Below are 18,921 nucleotides of genomic sequence, written 5' to 3' on the forward strand. Positions count from 1 at the left end.
TAACAGATTGGCATCCAGGATAATTGTAAAAAAATTAAGTTTGGTCAATGGTAATTATCTCTCCAACTGAAAATATCATATCTCTGTCAAGTCTACCTAATGAAAAAGGACAGACAGAGGAATAGGATATCCATGACAATGATTAAAGATGGAAAGCAATGTTAAATGTGCTGAAAGCTCATCAGCTTGGTTTTAATTAGGACCATCAAACGCCCCTGTTCAGCAGCTAGAGGACATAGATAATAAATCTTTCTGGCAACGCATAATGAAAAAGATGTACAACTAAACTATTAGCTATGCATCAATATCAAACTGGTCCAGTTCTACCCAGGTTTCTGGGTCAAGGCCCTGCCAAACTTCAAAGACAAGTGAAAGCGCAAAGGCTTTGCATGCCATGAAAACTGGTCCTGTGATTCTTGTAATATGACACGATTTGACCTGTCAAAAAACCATTGACAGAATGGTCGTAGGACGAAAGTTCTTTTATGAATTCAACTTCTAGAACAGGACAAAGAAAGTAGTACAAAACACATCCTAGGCTCTAACTTTAACATGCTTATCCTATGCCAAAAAGAATATTGACAAATGTGAAATGACTGCAAGCAAGCAATGTAAGCACCCCAAGAAAACAGAGGCCACATCGAAAAAAAAAACACAAGGATTAGAACATTGACACCCCATTTTAACTTGTTTTCTAAACTACAATTCCCCTTTTTCTTTTTCCCCTTTGAGCAGCAATTTACATTGTCTTCTTCAAATTTGACGTTGCCATTTGAGCAATTCTTCTTTATCTTAACAAGCCCTCTTTCATGGTACCAGAAACAAGTGGACATTTTCTCTTGCTGTCTTCGTACTTGCCAGCAAGGGAATCGAATAGGATTCCAGCACCAACACCAACAGCCAAATCAATGGTGTAACAACCCCTGGTACCAGGCAACCTCACAGCTTGAAGCACATTCAATGTATCAAATAACCATGCCAATTCCCATCTACGCATTCGCCTCATTTCGAACGACGCAATCACAGATCCAGCAACATGGCCCGAGAAGAATAGGAAGAACGATACATTCCCTACTGGAAAATCCACTCCTGAACCTACAAATTCCTGTCATTCCATGATTGAATCAGCTGATCAAACCCAATAACCAACCAGAGTTAAGAAAAAGGGATTACGACTACCCTGTTCCTGACAACTATAGACAAAGACAAAGATACCATTGACAGTGTTGTTCATTATCTTCAAAAATCAATCAAACATGATCATACCAATTTTATGGAAATGAAATCAAACAATTCAAATCAGGGAAGGATAAGTTTTCAAATGTTAAGAACCTGGGGTAATGGGAGCTGCGTGGAGTAACCAAGAATCCCACGACAAGTAAACATGAACAAAGCAGATATTGTAGCCCTTGGCCGACACTCGATTAGCCATGTCCATAGTATATAAACTGTCTGCACCCCTACAAACACCTCACCCCAAAACATATGTATCCAAAGATCAGATCATGCTTTTTGCTGTAATCAAACTTTCTTAGAGAAAAGTTAGAAACCATTCAAAGTTATATTATATATTGACATGTTAAAAAAGCTCTTATGACACTTTTCAATTTTTACCTATACCTTATGTCAATGCCACAAAAAATATAAAATATAAATAATAATTTAATTAATAATAATTAATAAATTGGTAGTAATAACAAATTATTTAATTTAAAATAAAAATATAAAAATTTAACTAATTGTAATAAAAAAATGACTTATTTAAATTTTTAAAATAATTTAAAGATTTTTTTAAAATATTATATTTCAATATAATAATTCTTAATCTGATACATTTTTAATTAATTGCATTTGAAGAATGCATAAGGGACTCATAAAGGTAGATCTATAAGATCTCCATGTGTGGAATCAATTTTTTTTGCCTCTTTGTTTTTACTAATAAATACATTGTGATGAAAAAAAAAGCAAAAAGAAATCAATGAAAATATACTTGAAAAAGTTCATGCAATTTATTCTTGAGGAAACAATACTCATGTTCTAAGAGCTCCAAAGCTCTTAGGCACCTGCATTTGACATGCTAAAACATCTCTTTAGCCATATCTTAAAGTGGGTAATGAGGCTGTTTCTGATTAAAAATAAAATAGTGAAAGGAAACGGTAAACTTGGAAGTTGGAAATGGAGTAGTATAAATGTTTTGACATTAAAAAAAGGGGATTTTTTTTTATCTTTTAAAAATAACGTGCTTTTGTAAATAACCCTCATGATAATTTTAACTGTTTTTAGCCACCAAAATAGATTTTGGGACAAAAATGCTCTTAATGAGCCATCTTCGTTAGCGTGCACTATCAAATAGGTGGAAAATAGGAAAAAAATAAATATGCAAAGATTGGTTGTGCAAAATACCTTTTTTTTTTGCGAAGGTTGTGCAAAACAAAATAATGTTGCATGAGATGGGTTTTCAGATATTTGGGACATGGCATTCAGATAATAGAAGAAGAGAGATATTAAATCGAACGAGGAACCAGTCGTCATGAATGGAAAGCTTGGCTAATGATGTGAAACCAAAAATTCTTAATACGGTAGTGAATTGAAAGGAGAAAGATGTGAATCCAAAGCAGGAAATGGTCTTGCTATAGCAAGCCATATGTGAGACAGTTGTCGCAGGGCAGGGTTTAGAGTTTGTGAAACGTCATGTTGGGAATGTATGACACGGCACCGCTCAGAGTTGGTGAGACGCCATGGAGGGAATCTGTGAGACGCTAGAGTTAAGAGTTGGTGACACGTCATGGTGAGAATCTGTGACACGCCAACGTTCAAAGTTGGTGAGACGCCATGGAGGGAATCTGTGACACGCCAGAGTTAAGAGTTGGTGACACGACATAGAGGGAATCTGTGACACACCAACGTTTAGAGTTGGTGAGACGTCATGGAGGGAATCTGTGACACGCCAAAGTTAAGAGTTGGTGACACGCTATGGAGGGAATCTGTGACATGTCGGCATTCAGAGTTCGTGAGAGGCCATTGAGGGAATCTGTGACATGCCAGAGTTCAGAGTTGGTGACACGCCATGGAGGGAAGCTGTGATACTCTAGAGTTAAGAGTTGGTGACACGCCATGGTCATGGTTTAGAGTGTGTGACATGGCATTGCTTGAAAAGCTGACACGCCATGGTCATGGTTTAGAGTGTGTGACACGATAGTGCTTGAGCAGCTGACACATCATGGTTTGAAATAGAGAGAGGAAAAAAAAAGGGCAGTTAACGTGGTAATCGTTTAGACTTTCACTGAATTAATTCCCCTTTTTCAAAATCAATAAGAATATTAAAAGGCCATTTTTCATTTTAAACAGTTATTATTCAGAATTCGTAACGTCTATGTGATTCATTTCTCATTCTCGCCGGTACCGGAGTGTTCGAAAAGGCTCTTTGAAAGCGTAACGACACCACAGCACCAGCAACAATGTCAACCATGAATGAAGAGGTCAATGAGTCTCAAATTAAAACATTCTTGTGTTCGTTAATTTTTTGGTTTTTCCTAGGTTTGTTTGATATGTTCGGGTTTTCTGTTTTGTTTTGCAAATGTTTAGACTGTATTTTCTTACTGGTTTGATGGTTGTTAGGGTTAAGTCGTAGTGGTTTTAAGGGTTTTGGGTGTTTATCGTGTGATGTCATTGTTATTATAGTTAGTTATTGATGCGTCAGCTTTATATGATTTGATTTGATATGCATGGCATGTGACAACATTTTACTTGATATGCATGGCGTGTCACAACATTTTACTTGTTATGCATGGCGTGTGACAACACTTTACTTTATATGCATGGCGTGTAACAACATTTTACTTGTTATGCATGGCGTGTGACAGCATTTTACTTTATATGCATGGTGTGTGACAGTATTTTACTTGTTATGCATGGCGTGTCACAACGTTTAACTTGTTATGCATGACGTGTCATGGCGTGTCACAACATTTTACTTGTTATGCATGGTGTGTCACAACATTTTGCTTGCTATGCATGGCGTGTCACAACGTTTATTCCTTCTTGCACATGACGGCTTAACTCACTGATGCATGTGTGCCATGTTTTGTAGATCCAGCGTAGACAGTATGAGGATTTTGACAATTTGCTAATTGTGCCAAGGGAGAAGTGGGCGTTCAACGTTGCAATTAACACCCACTGTAAGTGGTTGCAGCTGCATTACATCACAAAGACTCTCCAACAGAAGGAGGAGTACGATGCAGTTAAGCGTACCTGCTTTGAAATGCTCCTGGACGTCTATCCACATGGGTACTTTTGTGCCGATCTCTTGCACAGCATCATGATTCGTCGGATCAGTGAGAGCCAATCAATGGACCACGAGCTATGGTTTGCCATTGGCAAGAGCAATGCGTGGCTATCAAAGCAGGAGTTCTGCCTCATCACCGGGGTTGAAGTTTGGTCCAATGCCTGATGTGTTCAGACGACCGTACGAGGTTGCTGCGGCGAGAATTCATGATAGATACTAGAACGGGCAGGAAAGCATTAAGCTGCAAGCTTTGCTTGATACGTTCCGCGGGGGCAACTTTCAGCGACCAGGAGACGCGACCAAGATGGCACTCGTCTTGATCACGAATAACATTTTATTTGGTCAAGACTACCGTAGACGGGTAGCGCCTTGGTTGCTATCATTGGTGGAGGACATCGACGATTGGAATGTCTTCCCATGAGGGCACTATTGTTGGAAGCTGACCTTGGACTACCTTTTGAAAGGGTTCGAAGTACCTGACTCAAGTGTGACAAAGGAAACTCGGTTACGCTACAACATTTATGGATTCGCATGGGTGATACAGGTACTATCACTTAACATTTTTCAGTTTCCTTTTGAAAAAAAAATTTATGGGTGCACTCGTTTATGATTTACAGTCTAATAATGATTACATTTGACATGCAGTTTTGGGTAATGGAAGTAATTTCGGTCCTCCTAAAAATAGTTGCCCCCTCTGATCCAAAGAAAAACGTCTACCCACGAATGTGCAGATGGGATTGCAATCAGAAGCCAAAAGACTTCTACAAGGCAATTCAGAAGTTAGAGTCATCTGACCATATGAGTGAACAGCTGCTAATTTTTACGTTATATTTGTATAATAATTTTCCCTATTCAATAATGATTTTATTTGTTTATTTGCAGTTATGGGCATTGGAGACGTTGGAACCCACCGCGGATGAGGCCCTCCGGGAGTATTTTGTGGACCTTGATGTCTCATTATCGGAGGGCCACGAGTACGTGCCAATAGGGCACATGGAGGATCGGTCGGATTTGGGCTTAGGTGCGAGGCAAAAAAAGAGAAGCTTGAAGGAGAAAAAAGCCTCTAGTGGCACGAAGCGGATGCGCACCGTCGCTGCTTTAATTGATGAGCTGTCGGGCCCTAAGTTGATGGACGAAGGGGACGACCATGGTCAAGGCAGTGAACAACCGGTAAGGACAATTGTAACGATTTTGTGTTCTCCAATTCCATATGTGATTATCGAATAACATTTCCGTGTTTGCAGTTGGACCATGCACCGGCAGCTCCAGAACCGCTCATCGGTCCTCCTCAAACACTTAAATGCCTCTGTGACATCATTTTACTTAGCTCAAACCACCTTTCAAAATTCAATTACTTCAGTTGTTTTCCACCAGCCTTCAATAGTTTATTTTTCATATTAAAGATCACTTTCCAACACTCCCCCATGATTTGAAATCTGGTGCACTCCAAGAAGAGTTCTGAGCATTTCAAATCTCTCCCTGGATAAACCTTTGGTTAATATATCAGCTATCTGAACCTCTGTACTGCAATCACTGCCTCTCCAAGAGCATGATATTTTACCTTGATATGCTTGGTTCTCCCATGATGAATTAGATTTTTGGCTATTGCAATGGCAGAAAGATTATCAACAAAGATCATGGTGCTCTTATCTTGTTTGAAACCAAGATCATTAAGAATTTTCCTCAACCACTTCAACTGATTTACAGCTGCTGTAGTTGCTATGTACTCAGCTTTTGCAGTACACTGTGCAACAATACTTTGCTTCTTTGAATTCTATGAGAAAACTGCACTATTGAAAGAAAAACAGAACCTAGTTGTGCTCTTAGAATCATCAAGTGACCCTGCCCAGTCACTATCACTATATCCAACTAAATCCCCACTCTCTTGTTTCATAAACCTCAGGCCAAAATCAACAGTTATTTTAATATACTTGAGGATTTTTTTGGCAGCTTTAAAATGTAACTGTGTGGGAGCTTACATGAATCTGGACCATAAACATGTAGCACACATCAAATATAGCCTAGTTGCTGCCAAATACAACAATGAACCTATTAGACTTCTGTAAATTGAATCATCAATAGCTGCAGAACCATCTTCTTTACAAAACTTATTTCCAGAAGCTAGAGGAGTTGCTACAACCTTACAAGCAGACATGTTGAATTTCTTTAACAGATCCTTGGCATACTTAGTCTGATGTAACCACACTTCTTCACCAATTTGTAGAATCTCCATGCCTAAGAAATAAGTCATTAACCCCAGGTCTATCATTATAAACTCTTTCATCATCTGGCTTTTAAACTCAATCAATGAATCACCATCAGGTCCAATGATTAGTAAGTCATCCACATATACTGCAACAATTAACATTGCAGTATTTTCAGGTATCTTCACATACAAAGTCGACTCATTTGTGCTTTTTAGTAGACCTTGACTGGAAAAATAAGCATCTTCCTTGTCATACTAGGCCCTAAGTGCCTGTTTTAAGCCATACGATGCCTTAACCAGTTTACAAACCTTGTCCTCTGCCCCTGGTTCAACATACCCTTCAGGGTGCTCCACAAAGACATCTTCAGACAGATTACCATTTAGAAAAGCAGCATTTACATCCAAATGGTATATCTTCCACCTTTCTTTAGTAGCTAATGCAGCAAGCATCCTAATTGTGTCATATCTGGCAACCGGTGCAAAAGTTTCCAAATAATCAACTCCATAAGTCTAAGCATAACCATTGACCACCAATCTGGCTTTTATATTTGTTTATTGAGCCATCAGAATTTAGCTTAGTTCTAAATATCCATTTGACTCCTATTATCTTGTGATATGTAGGTCTGTCTACAAGTAACCAGGTATTATTTTTCTTTATCATGGAGATCTCAGCATCCATAGCCTTTCTCCAGTTCTCATCCACAACTGCTTCAGAATAAGTGACAGGATCAACAGCAGCAAGATTACATTTGCTGTATATATCCTCTAGTGTCTTTGACCCTCTTACAGCTTTACTTTCGTCTTCAATATCAGAATCATCACTTTCCAACAAAATTTGATGATTATCCAAATCTTGACTACCAGGAACAGGTTCTACAATCTTTTTTTCCCAGTTCCAGAAATGACTTTCATTAAAGACCACATCCCTACTTATAACCACTTTGTTTGCATCTAAATCATATAGTCTATATCCTTTGGATTTGTCACTATATCCAATATGCACAGCAATAAAAGCTTTAACATCAAGTTTTGATCTCTTCACATAAGGAATTCAAGCATAGCACATACAGCCAAAGACTTTAAAATGAAAGACAGAGGGTTTTTGTTCATACTGGATCTCAAAAGGAGTTTTGAACACCAATTCTTTAATGATGTTTCTGTTTTGAATGTAGTTGGTAGTGTTAACTGCCTCAGCCCAAAATTTCATAGGGAGATTACACTGTAATAATAAACACCTTGCCATTTCAACAACTGTTCTGTTTTTCTTTTCAGCCTTACCATTCTGCTGTGGACTATAAGCAACTGTTAATTGATGGTGAATCCCAGCAGTTGACAAAAGCTTCTCAAATTCATTTGAAGTGTATTCAGCTCCATTATCGGTCCTTAACACCTTGATGCTTAGGCTAGCAAAGTTCTCAACTTGTGCTTTGAACTCAGAAAAACTCCTTATAGCTTCTGATTTATTCTTCAAGAAGTAAATCCAACAGTAATTAGAGAAATCATCAATAAACATGATATAATTCCTGCTTCCACTCAGTGAGGGATTCTTCATAAGACCACTCAAGTCAGTATGAACTAGCTCCAACTTCTTTGTAACTCTCCAACTATTTTCCTTAGGAAAAGGTTTCCTGGTCTGCTTCCCAAGCTAACAGACATCACACAACTTCTCTGGTTTAACAATGTTAGGTAGACCTATTACAAGGTCTTTTGAAGTCATTGTTGTCAGTGAATTATAATTCACATGACCAACTTGTTTATGCCACAATTCAGATAAATCCTTCTCAGCATAGAGAGCTAGTTGTTTACTTTTAGACAATTTCATAGGATAACACTTATTCTTCATGCTCACAGTTAATAATTCAACACTAGCAGGATCGAATATTGTGCATTGCCTATCTTTAAACAATAAGGCATAACCATTATCATTTAATTGACCTACACTAAGTAGATTCTGATTAGCTTCAGGCACATAATGCACATCATGAACAAACCTCATACCAGATGCAGTTTTCACTTCTATGGTGCCTACTCTAAGTATCTTCATGTATAGACCATTACCTATTTTCACACAAGCCCTATAGCTTTTATCAAGCTCAGTGAAAAGATTAACATTACCTGTCAAGTGGTTTGAGCAGCCACTGTCAATCAACCAGGTGTTTTTCTCATCAATCTCATCATTTGCCTTAGCCATAAACAATTCCTCAAATTCATCTTTTTCTTCAACCACTGCAGCCTTGCCTTCAACTTCTTGTTTCTTGGCTTTACACACTTTCTCCACATGTCCAAGTTGCTGGCAAGATCGACACCTCACATGAGGTCTATACCAACAATACTTTGGAGTATGATTGGTCTTTTTACAGTGAGTACAGGGAGGAAATTTATCATGACTCTTCCCTTGTTTTGCAGATCCAGACTTAGTGCCTTTAGCACTATTCTTCTTAGAGCTTTCAGATTTAGCTTTCAAACCCTTAGTTTTAGCTACTAAGGCATTCTCAACAGAGTCTTCATCCTTGAGGGCTTTTCTCTGCTCAAAAGCCAATATAGTAGAGATCAATTCCTTTGAATCCTCAAGTGATGTCACTTTTGATTCAAACTTGTCTGACATACTCACCAAAATTTTGTTGACCATCCTTTGATCAGTGACTTCTTGTCCCAACATTCTGAGCTGATTCACCAGCTTCAACATCTTATCCGTATACTCTTGAATACCCTCATTTTCCTTCATCTTCATCACCTCAAACTGTTTCAATAAATTCATAATTTGTATCACCCTTGTTCTGTCATTGCCTTAATATTCTTCTCTGATGTTATCTCATACTTGCTTAGGATCCTCCAAATGCATAATCTTGAAAAAGATTGACTCTGACACAGCTGACTGCAGGCTAATCAAAGCCTTGTATCTCTTTGCAACTTCCCCCGAGTGTTGTTTAATTTGAGCTAAAGTCGGATTAGCATGCCTTTGAATAGGCATCTCACCAAACTCCACCACATCCCATAGGTCGAATGCCTTAAGATATGATCTCATCTTCACTGCCCAGAAAGGATAATTAACACCAGTGAATATAGGAGGTGCAGTTGCACTAATTCCAACTGTTGCCATATAGAAATTGAAGATGATACGATCAAAAGCAAAATGTTACAGGTCCTTTGAGAAAAAACACTCTGATACCATGTAAAAGAACTCGATTTTCACTGACAGAGGCTAAATAAGAAAATGAAGAAGAAAGAGAAGAACAGAGTATCAGCTTAGAAGTAAAATGAGAATTTCATTGATTAAGAAGATATATCAAAAACAACGGCTACAAGCAAATATATTCACTACTAAGAGTTGTTCCTTAGATGTAGCCTCGAAAAACCTAACAAAATCGGATCGAAGCACAGAAAACGGAAGGAGAGTTTTCTGTTGCTCTAACAGTCAAAAAACAAAGAACAAAGAAAATAACAACCAAATGACCATTCGGCTAACAAAAACGACACTCATGAAGAACGTTTTACAAGAAAAATTAAAAGACTAGTGAAACGACACTAATGGTCATCGTTTCACAAACTGAAAACACTTAAATGCCTTTACGACGTTGTTTTACTTAGCTCAAACCACCTTTCAAAATTCAGTTACTTCAGGTGCTTTCCATCAGCCTTCAGTAGTTGATTTTTTAGATTAAAGATCACTTTCCAACAAATTCTTCTTTGTTTCCTTTTTGTTGGGTTTCACTCTTTCCAGGGTTTAAGGTTTTGAGTTCTTTTGCTTTCTAGTGGGAAGCTCACACGCCTCACGGTTCACAACTATTTAAAGCGTGAGAGTTTAGCTTGGGCCCTAAACTCATACAATACAACGGTAAATATTAAAAAAAAACACTAGCCAATACATTCAAATATTTTAAATAGCTAAAATATTCTACTCCTAAACATAGAGCGTGGACTCACCCACAACCCTATTTGGTGGAGCTAAGGTATAAAAATAATTCACAAGTACTTATAGGCAAAGGATAAAGTTGTTAGAATATAGAAAATATTGGGAAATGGTTTGAAGGGGTGTATTTATATCATTTTCTTAAAATTTTTATTCAGATTCATTATTGGTGTGCAAAAGTGTTTCTTAGGATAAACTTTAAATACACAATAAGTTCAGTCATTGACTACATTTTGTATGGACAAAATTAATTCACTGAACATTTATTAATATATGACAAGATTATTAAATTTTTTATAGAATTTTTCTATAGCAAAACAATATAGAAGCAATTCAAAAGAATTTGAAGGAGAAAGTGATTGTAAGTTGTTTCTTTGTTGATATAATTTCATAAAAACCAAGAAATTTTATTTATAAACAAATTTATGTCTCTTTGTTCAAAGTTAGTCAACCTTTTGAACAAATATAGTTGTTTGAGCAAATACAACTATTCAACCAAATCAGGGAGACTGCATTAATTATGTAATTTTTCTATAAATGTTACGTTAACTTATATTAATCTGGGGTGAGCAACATTGTAAGGTTATCATGGATCGTGGTGGACCAATGGGTTTGGATCGATTTTAAGGTGATCTTGTGACTTAACGAGTGATCCATGATTCAAATTTTGTATGGCCGACACTTTTAAGGTGGTCCATTGTCCTAGACATTTTATCTATTTACCCAAGATTAAAAGACTAGACTTGTTCCTACGGTTTAGTCCTTATGAAATCGAGTCTTGAATCAATTCTAAACTAACAATCATTTAAAAAATTATATAAAAAATAAGATAAATATTTAGAAATAAGACTTGAACTCATAATAAGAAAGATGCTGTTTTAAAAGATCTTAACCATATTAAGTTAAAGAGTTACATAATATTAAAACATTTATATCCAATACAAACAATAAATAAATAAATAAAAAATCTACCGACAACACCAAACAAAATGTAAGAATTTTAAAGTAATGTAACTTAAAAATAAATGTGAACTATTGCACGGATATGTATGAATTTTTCTTATAGTATTTATGAATTTGATATACTATTTGAGTGTAATATTATTATTTTTTAAATAATTATAAGAATTCTTAATCGTATCAAATCATAAGCTTAATCGTAGAGTTAACCTTACAAAAATATGACCTAATCCACGATTAAAATTTTTTAAAACCGATCTTATACAAGTGATGTATAATCATGACTTTAAAAAAATCCACCTAAACCATGCAGTAGCGAAGGGAATGGGCCGTTAGTAGGGTTCCTGTCTCTCAAAAGTTTTAAAATTTCATAATATACTTTTGATTTTTTTAGAATTTTATCCTTACAATAATTTTTTTGTTTAGTGAAATGCTTTATAGTAATTAGTCAACAATTAATTTTAATAGACTTAAAGATTAAATAAAATCTATTGTAGAAGAATTATTCCCTAAGCCACATTGTTCTAAGAACTTAGGATCAACTTAGCTCTTGTCTGTCCCTTCAAACACGAAATTCTTGCTCCGTCACTAAAAAATGCTCGCCTCTAAATTATTAGAAGACAAAGACAACCATTTTCCTAATTTCAATAATAATGAGTGAAATGAAATTGCAACTAGACATGTAGTGGTACCTTGGGTATGGGGTGTGAGGTCTACATGGAGTAAGAGAGAGTGAGTAAAGGCATGGGGGTGAAAGAGAGGGTGTGCAAAGTGGGTCCAAATCAAGGCATGGAGGAAATAGCCAGGATTTGAGTCAAATTATGAAAGCACAAAAATATAGGTGTGATTTTCTTCACTTTGCATTATTGGGCCATCAATATGAGCTTGCTTCATTATGATTTTTGTTGATTCTCTCATTTAATATCTACTCCTCCTCCTAAGTAATGACAGGAGTCAATACTCTATAATTATCATTTTGGAAGCAAATTCTTCTGATATCATGGAACTGTTTTAACTTTTAAATCAAGCAACTTGAATTGAATGGCATCACTTTTTAAGACAGCAGATAACATTCCCTTCCCTCCAGGCTCCAATATTCAGACTAGTTAATAGCCTATATATATATAATATTAATTTGATGTAGTTGCCAACATTGACATATCTATATATTGAAATCAATATTGTAAATTATAATATCCTTAACACTGATGGAGTAATTATGCCAACTATGGAATTCTTAAATTCTACTCCAGAAAGTGGCAGGGGGCCTGCAACAAAATACTCAGGTAGATGATGAGGTTTACAATTATTTTACATATTCTCCATTGGAGAACGAAGCATGTCAATTTGTTTACAGGAACCACGACTTTCTCACTTGGAAAAGCATGATTTCTATTGACGTAAGCAAAACCTTCATCTCTTTCTTATGGTGCTTCTGTTTTATCAGATTAATTATTACTATATATCGGATGCATTTGTTTTTTCTTCTCTATCAGCCTTTCAAACAAAAGAAACCGATCTTTCAAAAAACCAGATTCAAACAACCAAAAACCAAGCCACAATTTTCTATCAAAAAAATCAAAGAAAACACCTTAATCTAGCAACCACAATTACAATCCACAATCAAAGAAAACCAAAAAAATATAAAAAAAAAATACATCATGGAGAAAGGAGAGAAACGGAGTGAGTTTGGGGGATTTTTTGGTTTGGGTTTCTAGGAATAGATTTTTATTTTTATTTTTTGGTTTATTGGTTGAAGCTTAAAGGAAGGAAGAGTTTAAAGAGCTATTACCGCCGGTTTAGGAGAGAAAGAGAGGCTTGAAACGGCGTCGGATAGGGAAAGTTTTTGAGCTTGGGTGCGTTGCCAGTAGGAGAGGAAAGAGAGGGTTACAGCCGGTCGGTTATAAAGGCAAATGAGGGAGGCTTTGAGTGAGGAAAGAGAGCTGGTGAAAGAGCAGAGAAAAAGCGTTCAGAGAGAAAAAGGTAACTGGTAGAAGAGAAAGAGGAAGAAGAAAAAAAATAATAAGAAGTCAGCTTGGGAGGGCCTCTAAACGACGCTGTTCTTGAGTACCTGGGAGAGGCTGCTACCAGAGCTCCAGATTGGAGTGTTTTGGGAAGCACGGTGGGCTAAGGACACGGGCTTGGGTGCTTCCAAACAAATCAATTATTTTGGGTTACTGTCTAAGCCCAAACAAGGTAAAATCCTTTCCTTTATTATTTACATGGATATATTGCCTAGCCCAATATTGAGTTGAGGAATATTAAAAGTTAAAAATAATTATAAATAGTGTCACGACCCGGAACCTCCCTCAGGCCCATGACAATCGCCGCGACGTCCCGATCGACACTCATTATCCGGAATGCCAACCGGAACCCCGCAAGGCTTACATATCAGTTTCTTTCCTTTCCTGTGAGCAATCATTGTTAAATATCGAGTTTTTAGAGAATATTTACTATTTTAGATCAAAAACAATCAAAATAAAATTTTCGCCACACAAGGGTATTTTGGTCATTTTTTCCTCAAAAATTTCAAAACTGGCTAAAACGTAATATACAAGTACAAAATACATAATTCATATTCAAAATGAGTTTAAAAGTCAAAAATCTTCATTTAAAACGAAATTACGGTTATTTGAATATAATAAGAAAATAAAAGAAATATTAAGGGAAATATTCTATTTTCTTATAAAACAATATTTATAGAGTTATACGTGAATAATTTTTATAGCGTAAAAGCTAAATAAATTTATACATACTGAAATACAGTAAGCCAAAATATTTAATTTAATTTACAATAACAAGAGGGTCCCCGAATAAACAAAAGTAAAGAGGACTGTGAACCTACGATTTGGAAAATGCAGATCCAATGGTAGTCCTCGATGAGATCAGCTATCTACAGTCTATACTGAACCTGAAATGGGTGGAAAGGAGTTGGGTGAGATTTTGCAATCCCAATGAGTAAACAGACATTATCATAAATATCTAAAGGCGAGTAAAATGGAGGCAAGTTTAAACAACAAATTTCAACCCATTTCATAATGTTTTCAATTTATTTCTTAAACCATAAAATATTTGTAATTTAACAAAATAGTTGTTAAGGCTTATGTCTTTTATTAAAACAAGGCTCAAGCCAAAACTAATCCTCGGGGATACCTTGGCCGAGGCATCTAACCGAGTCCACCAAGGGTGTTAAAATATTCACACGTGAAACACATTTTTATTTTTAAAACCAGCCGTCCCTTGGCGTTGGCCGAGTTACACATTCACGTGGGGGTTCGACGTGAAGTGAGCTCTAATACTACCCCGGGAGTTACCCTCCTCGCCTCTACAACCGGAGTAACTATATAACTGGGTTTACCGTGCCCCTCTAATAGGTAGTCCACGAAAACCCGTCACTGCAGTGACTAACCCACCAATTTTAATAAAATTTCGACAGTATAACGTGGCTTTTATTTATTTATCCAGCCTGCATAGTAAAACAACTTACATAAATTTTCCAAATGCACTCACAAAATATAGCCACATATACTCATTTCTCATAAGCCATTCCTAGGAAAATATATATTTTTCAAGTCAATTTGCAGCCTCCAATTACTCAATTTCATAATCAATACAATATATTTTTATTTGTCACATTTATTCCTAAAACATCAAAAATCCCGTTTTAATCTCGTTCTCATTTCATAAAATATATAAAGGGCATTTAAAATAAACTCTAGATAATTTACAATAATAATAAGTTTACTCACCGTTTGTACAAACTAAAAGCTTTCTAAGCGCCCCGATCACTACTTGTCGGGTACGACTTCTTTGCCTTTTCCGGAAGGCTCTCCTCCTAGACACATTACAAAAATTTACACAATTCATCACATTGATGTTAAATCACTATATAATTAACTTAAATCCTATACTAATGCATGGTATGAAATGCAATAGCCTAAAACGGCTTAAATGCGGTATTAACCTATTTTTGGCACTTTGCCCGATAAATTGCTAACGCGCTCCATTTTAGCTCTAAATCATCCCATTCTCTCTCCAACATTTCTAACCATTAAATATCAGCCAATAACCTTCTAAAAACAACAAAATCAGCTCACTCCCTTCCTTGGAAAATTCGGTCAAAAATGGAACATTAACTCGGTTAATTTTCTACTTTGTTTTTCTATCACGTTTAATCGTTTTTCATCATTTTCTCTTTATTTCCCTTAGAATAAAATCAATTCATCATCATTGTACAGCATTGAGCATTCAGCCAAGAGTGGGTATTGTGAAAATTTAATGATTTCTTGCCCAATGTAATTTCTAAACACATTTAACTAACTAAAACTATCAATTTAACTAAAAATCAAAACCTAAAAATTTCAATTTCTCTCCCCTAGAATTTCGTCCAGCCCTTGATATCACTTTTTGATCTCTCTCCTCAAGCATGCTAAATGGAAATAAAGGCATAGGAAAGGTAGAAATCAAGCTAAAATCAAAAAATCTTACCGTTAGACGCGTAAACGGTCGAAAACCGCGAATTTCCCTTTGAATTTTCTTGTTTCTCTTTGATTTTTCTTTTTTTCTTCCTTTCCTCTCTATTTCCTCTCTTGTTCTTCCTTATGGCTGGCCAGCACTCAAAATTTGGGTTTAAATGGCTGACTTTTCATTAAAATAATATTATTTCATTAAAAAATGCCATGTGTCACTTTCCCATTGGCCCATTTTTAAAATTTCATCCATTTATTTCCAAATTTTCACCATACACTTGTCTCATATATTCATAGCTTAGATAAAATTCTCAGACTCATCCAAAGTCTCGGTGGAGTAATTTTTACAATTTACACCTTTGCCCTCGTAAAAGTCAAAAATTATATTTTTGCCCCAAAAATTGAAAAATTGCCCATAGACATATTTTTCACCCCTTATACTCATACCATTCTCCAATTTGTCAAATTTGATCTAAATTCTCTGAAAATGTCAAATTTTATCCGTGGGTGGCAACATTACGATTTTGCCCCTACACTCCAAAAATCACCAGAATTAAACTTTTTCACTTCCTATCATTAAATTATACTCCAAATAGTTAATCTTGGTCAAAAATTTCACTCCATGATCAAATTATTATCTTAGGTGGCAAAATGACGATTTTGCCCTTGAATATCAAAATTTCTAATTTTACCCCAAATGAACCCTCGAACTCTGAACAATCATTTTTAGTCATTCCTGGACTATAAAATATTAAATTTCATCCTACAATTCCTATTTGAACTAGTTCGAGGTTAAATCAATTTAAGTGTACCGTTAGGTACAATATCAGGTTTCGTCTATTCTTAGGTGCTTTTCTAGCGTAATAACATGCTACTCAATGCATGTATGTCATGACATGTATTTATAGGGTCGGGTTTTACAATTCTACCCCCCTTAAAATAAAATTTTGACCTCAAATTTTCACTTACCAGATTCGACAAATAGATGCGGGTATTGGTTCCTCATCTGATGCTCTACTTCCCATGTCATTTCCTCCATTCGAGCACTTTTCCACAACACTTTGACCATTGAAATACTCTTGTTTCTCAGTACTCGATCCTTTCGATCCAAGATACTCACAGGTTGTACCTCGAACTTCAAATCGTCATGCAATTCGATCGGAGGTGCTTCGAGGACGTGGGAGGGATCTGGTACATATTTCTTAAGCATGGAGACATGGAAAACGTTGTGAATCCGATCTAACTCCGGAGGTAATTCTAACCGATAAGCCACTGGTCCAATCCTTTCAATGATTCGGAATGGTCCAATATATCTCGGGTTGAGCTTTCCCCTCTTCGCAAATCGAATCACACCTTTCATTATCCAATAAAACACCATAATTTATCATGATAGTATAATCAATAAGATTTAATACTTCAAAGTATTCAAATTATTACCTTTCCAAGGAGAAACCTTAAGAAAAACTTTATCATCGATCTCAAACTCCAAGTCTTTTCTCCATTTATCTGCATAGCTCTTCTGCCTATCTTGGGCTACCTTTAGCCTCTCTCGTATAACCTTGATCTTGTCATTAGTTAGCTCGATCAATTCCACACTCACTAACTTTCTTTCACCCACTTCATCCCAACAAAGTGGAGTACGACATTTCCTTCCATATAAAGCTTCGTATGGTGCCATACCAATGCTAGACTGAAAGCTATTGTTGTAAGCAAATTCCACCAATGGCAAATGTCTGTCCCAACTCCCAATAAAGTCAATGACACAAGCCCGTAACATATCCTCCAAGGTCTGGATAGTCCTCTCTGACTGACCATCCGTCTGTGGGTGAAAAACAGTGCTAAATTTCAATTTGGTTCCGAGAGCTTCTTGAAATTTTGGCCAGAATCGAGAAGTGAATCGAGGATCTCGGTCTAACACTATAGAAACGGGAACTCCATGTAGCCTCACAATCTCATCTATATAGAGCTGAGCCAGCTTCTTAATAGAGTATGTACTATGGACAGCTAAAAAGTGAACGGACTTAGTCAACCGATCTACGATCACCCAAATCGCATCTTTTCCCCTCTGTGTCCGCGGCAATCCCAAAACAAAATCCATAGTTACATGCTCCCATTTCCACTCGGGAACAGGTAAAGACTGAAGTGTACCTGCTGGCCTTTGATGCTCTGCCTTAACTTGCTGACATACGAGACACTTTGCTACGAATTCTGCTACGTCTCGCTACATACTCGGCCACCAATAATTCTCCTTGATAGTCCTATACATCTTGGTGCTTCCGGGATGTAATGCATAAGCAGATGAATGAGCTTCTTCCATGATCGCCTGTCTCAACTGGTTTCCCTCAGGAACACAAACTCGATCTTTAAACATCAAGACGTTATCCTCTCCAAATCTGAACTCACTAACTCCTCCATCAGTCAGTTTTTGAATTTCTTTTCTTAACTCATCATCAGACCTCTGAATGTCCTTGATCTGATTAAGTAACGAAGGTCACACAATGAAGTTTGCCAATAAGGATCCATCCTCACCATTTCTCAACTGGACCCCAAGGGATTTCATCTCTATTAATGCTGGAAAATAACAACTCTGAAGTGCTGCTAAAGACGATGAAGACTTACGACTTAAGGCATCAGCTACAACGTTCGCCTTTCCCGGATGATAGTCTATCACCAAGTCATAATCTTTTATCAACTCCAACCATCGCCTTTGCCTCAAATTAAGCTCCTTTTGGGCGAGCAAATATTTTAAACTCTTATGATCCGTAAATATCCGACAATGCTCACCATACAAGTAATGCCTCCAGATTTTTAAAGTAAACACCACTGCTGCTAACTCTAATCCATGGGTAGGGTAATTTGCTTCATGCCTCTTTAGCTGTCTAGAAGCATAAGCCACAACTTTTTCATCCTGCATCAATACGCACCCCAACCCCAACTTTGAGGCATCACTATATACTACAAATCCCTTACCATTAACAGGAAGTGTTAAAACGGGAGCGGAGGTTAACCAGTTCTTTAGCTCCTGAAATCGATTCTCACAAACATCATCCCACACAAACTTAACTCCCTTACGAGTTAGACGGGTCAAAGG

At 36.6% G+C, this 18,921-nt stretch overlaps 1 protein-coding gene across 1 annotated transcript in view; it reads right to left on the reverse strand.

The window, feature by feature from the left end:
- Positions 1 to 18,921, reverse strand: part of LOC148761968 (palmitoyl-monogalactosyldiacylglycerol delta-7 desaturase, chloroplastic-like) — a 41,592-nt gene that overhangs the window by 12,681 nt on the left and 9,990 nt on the right. The window lies entirely within an intron of this gene.

Source organism: Theobroma cacao, chromosome 6 (genome assembly GCF_053813885.1).
Source record: "Theobroma cacao isolate CCN51 chromosome 6, ASM5381388v1, whole genome shotgun sequence".
In the NCBI taxonomy this organism is placed as follows: Eukaryota; Viridiplantae; Streptophyta; class Magnoliopsida; order Malvales; family Malvaceae; genus Theobroma; species Theobroma cacao.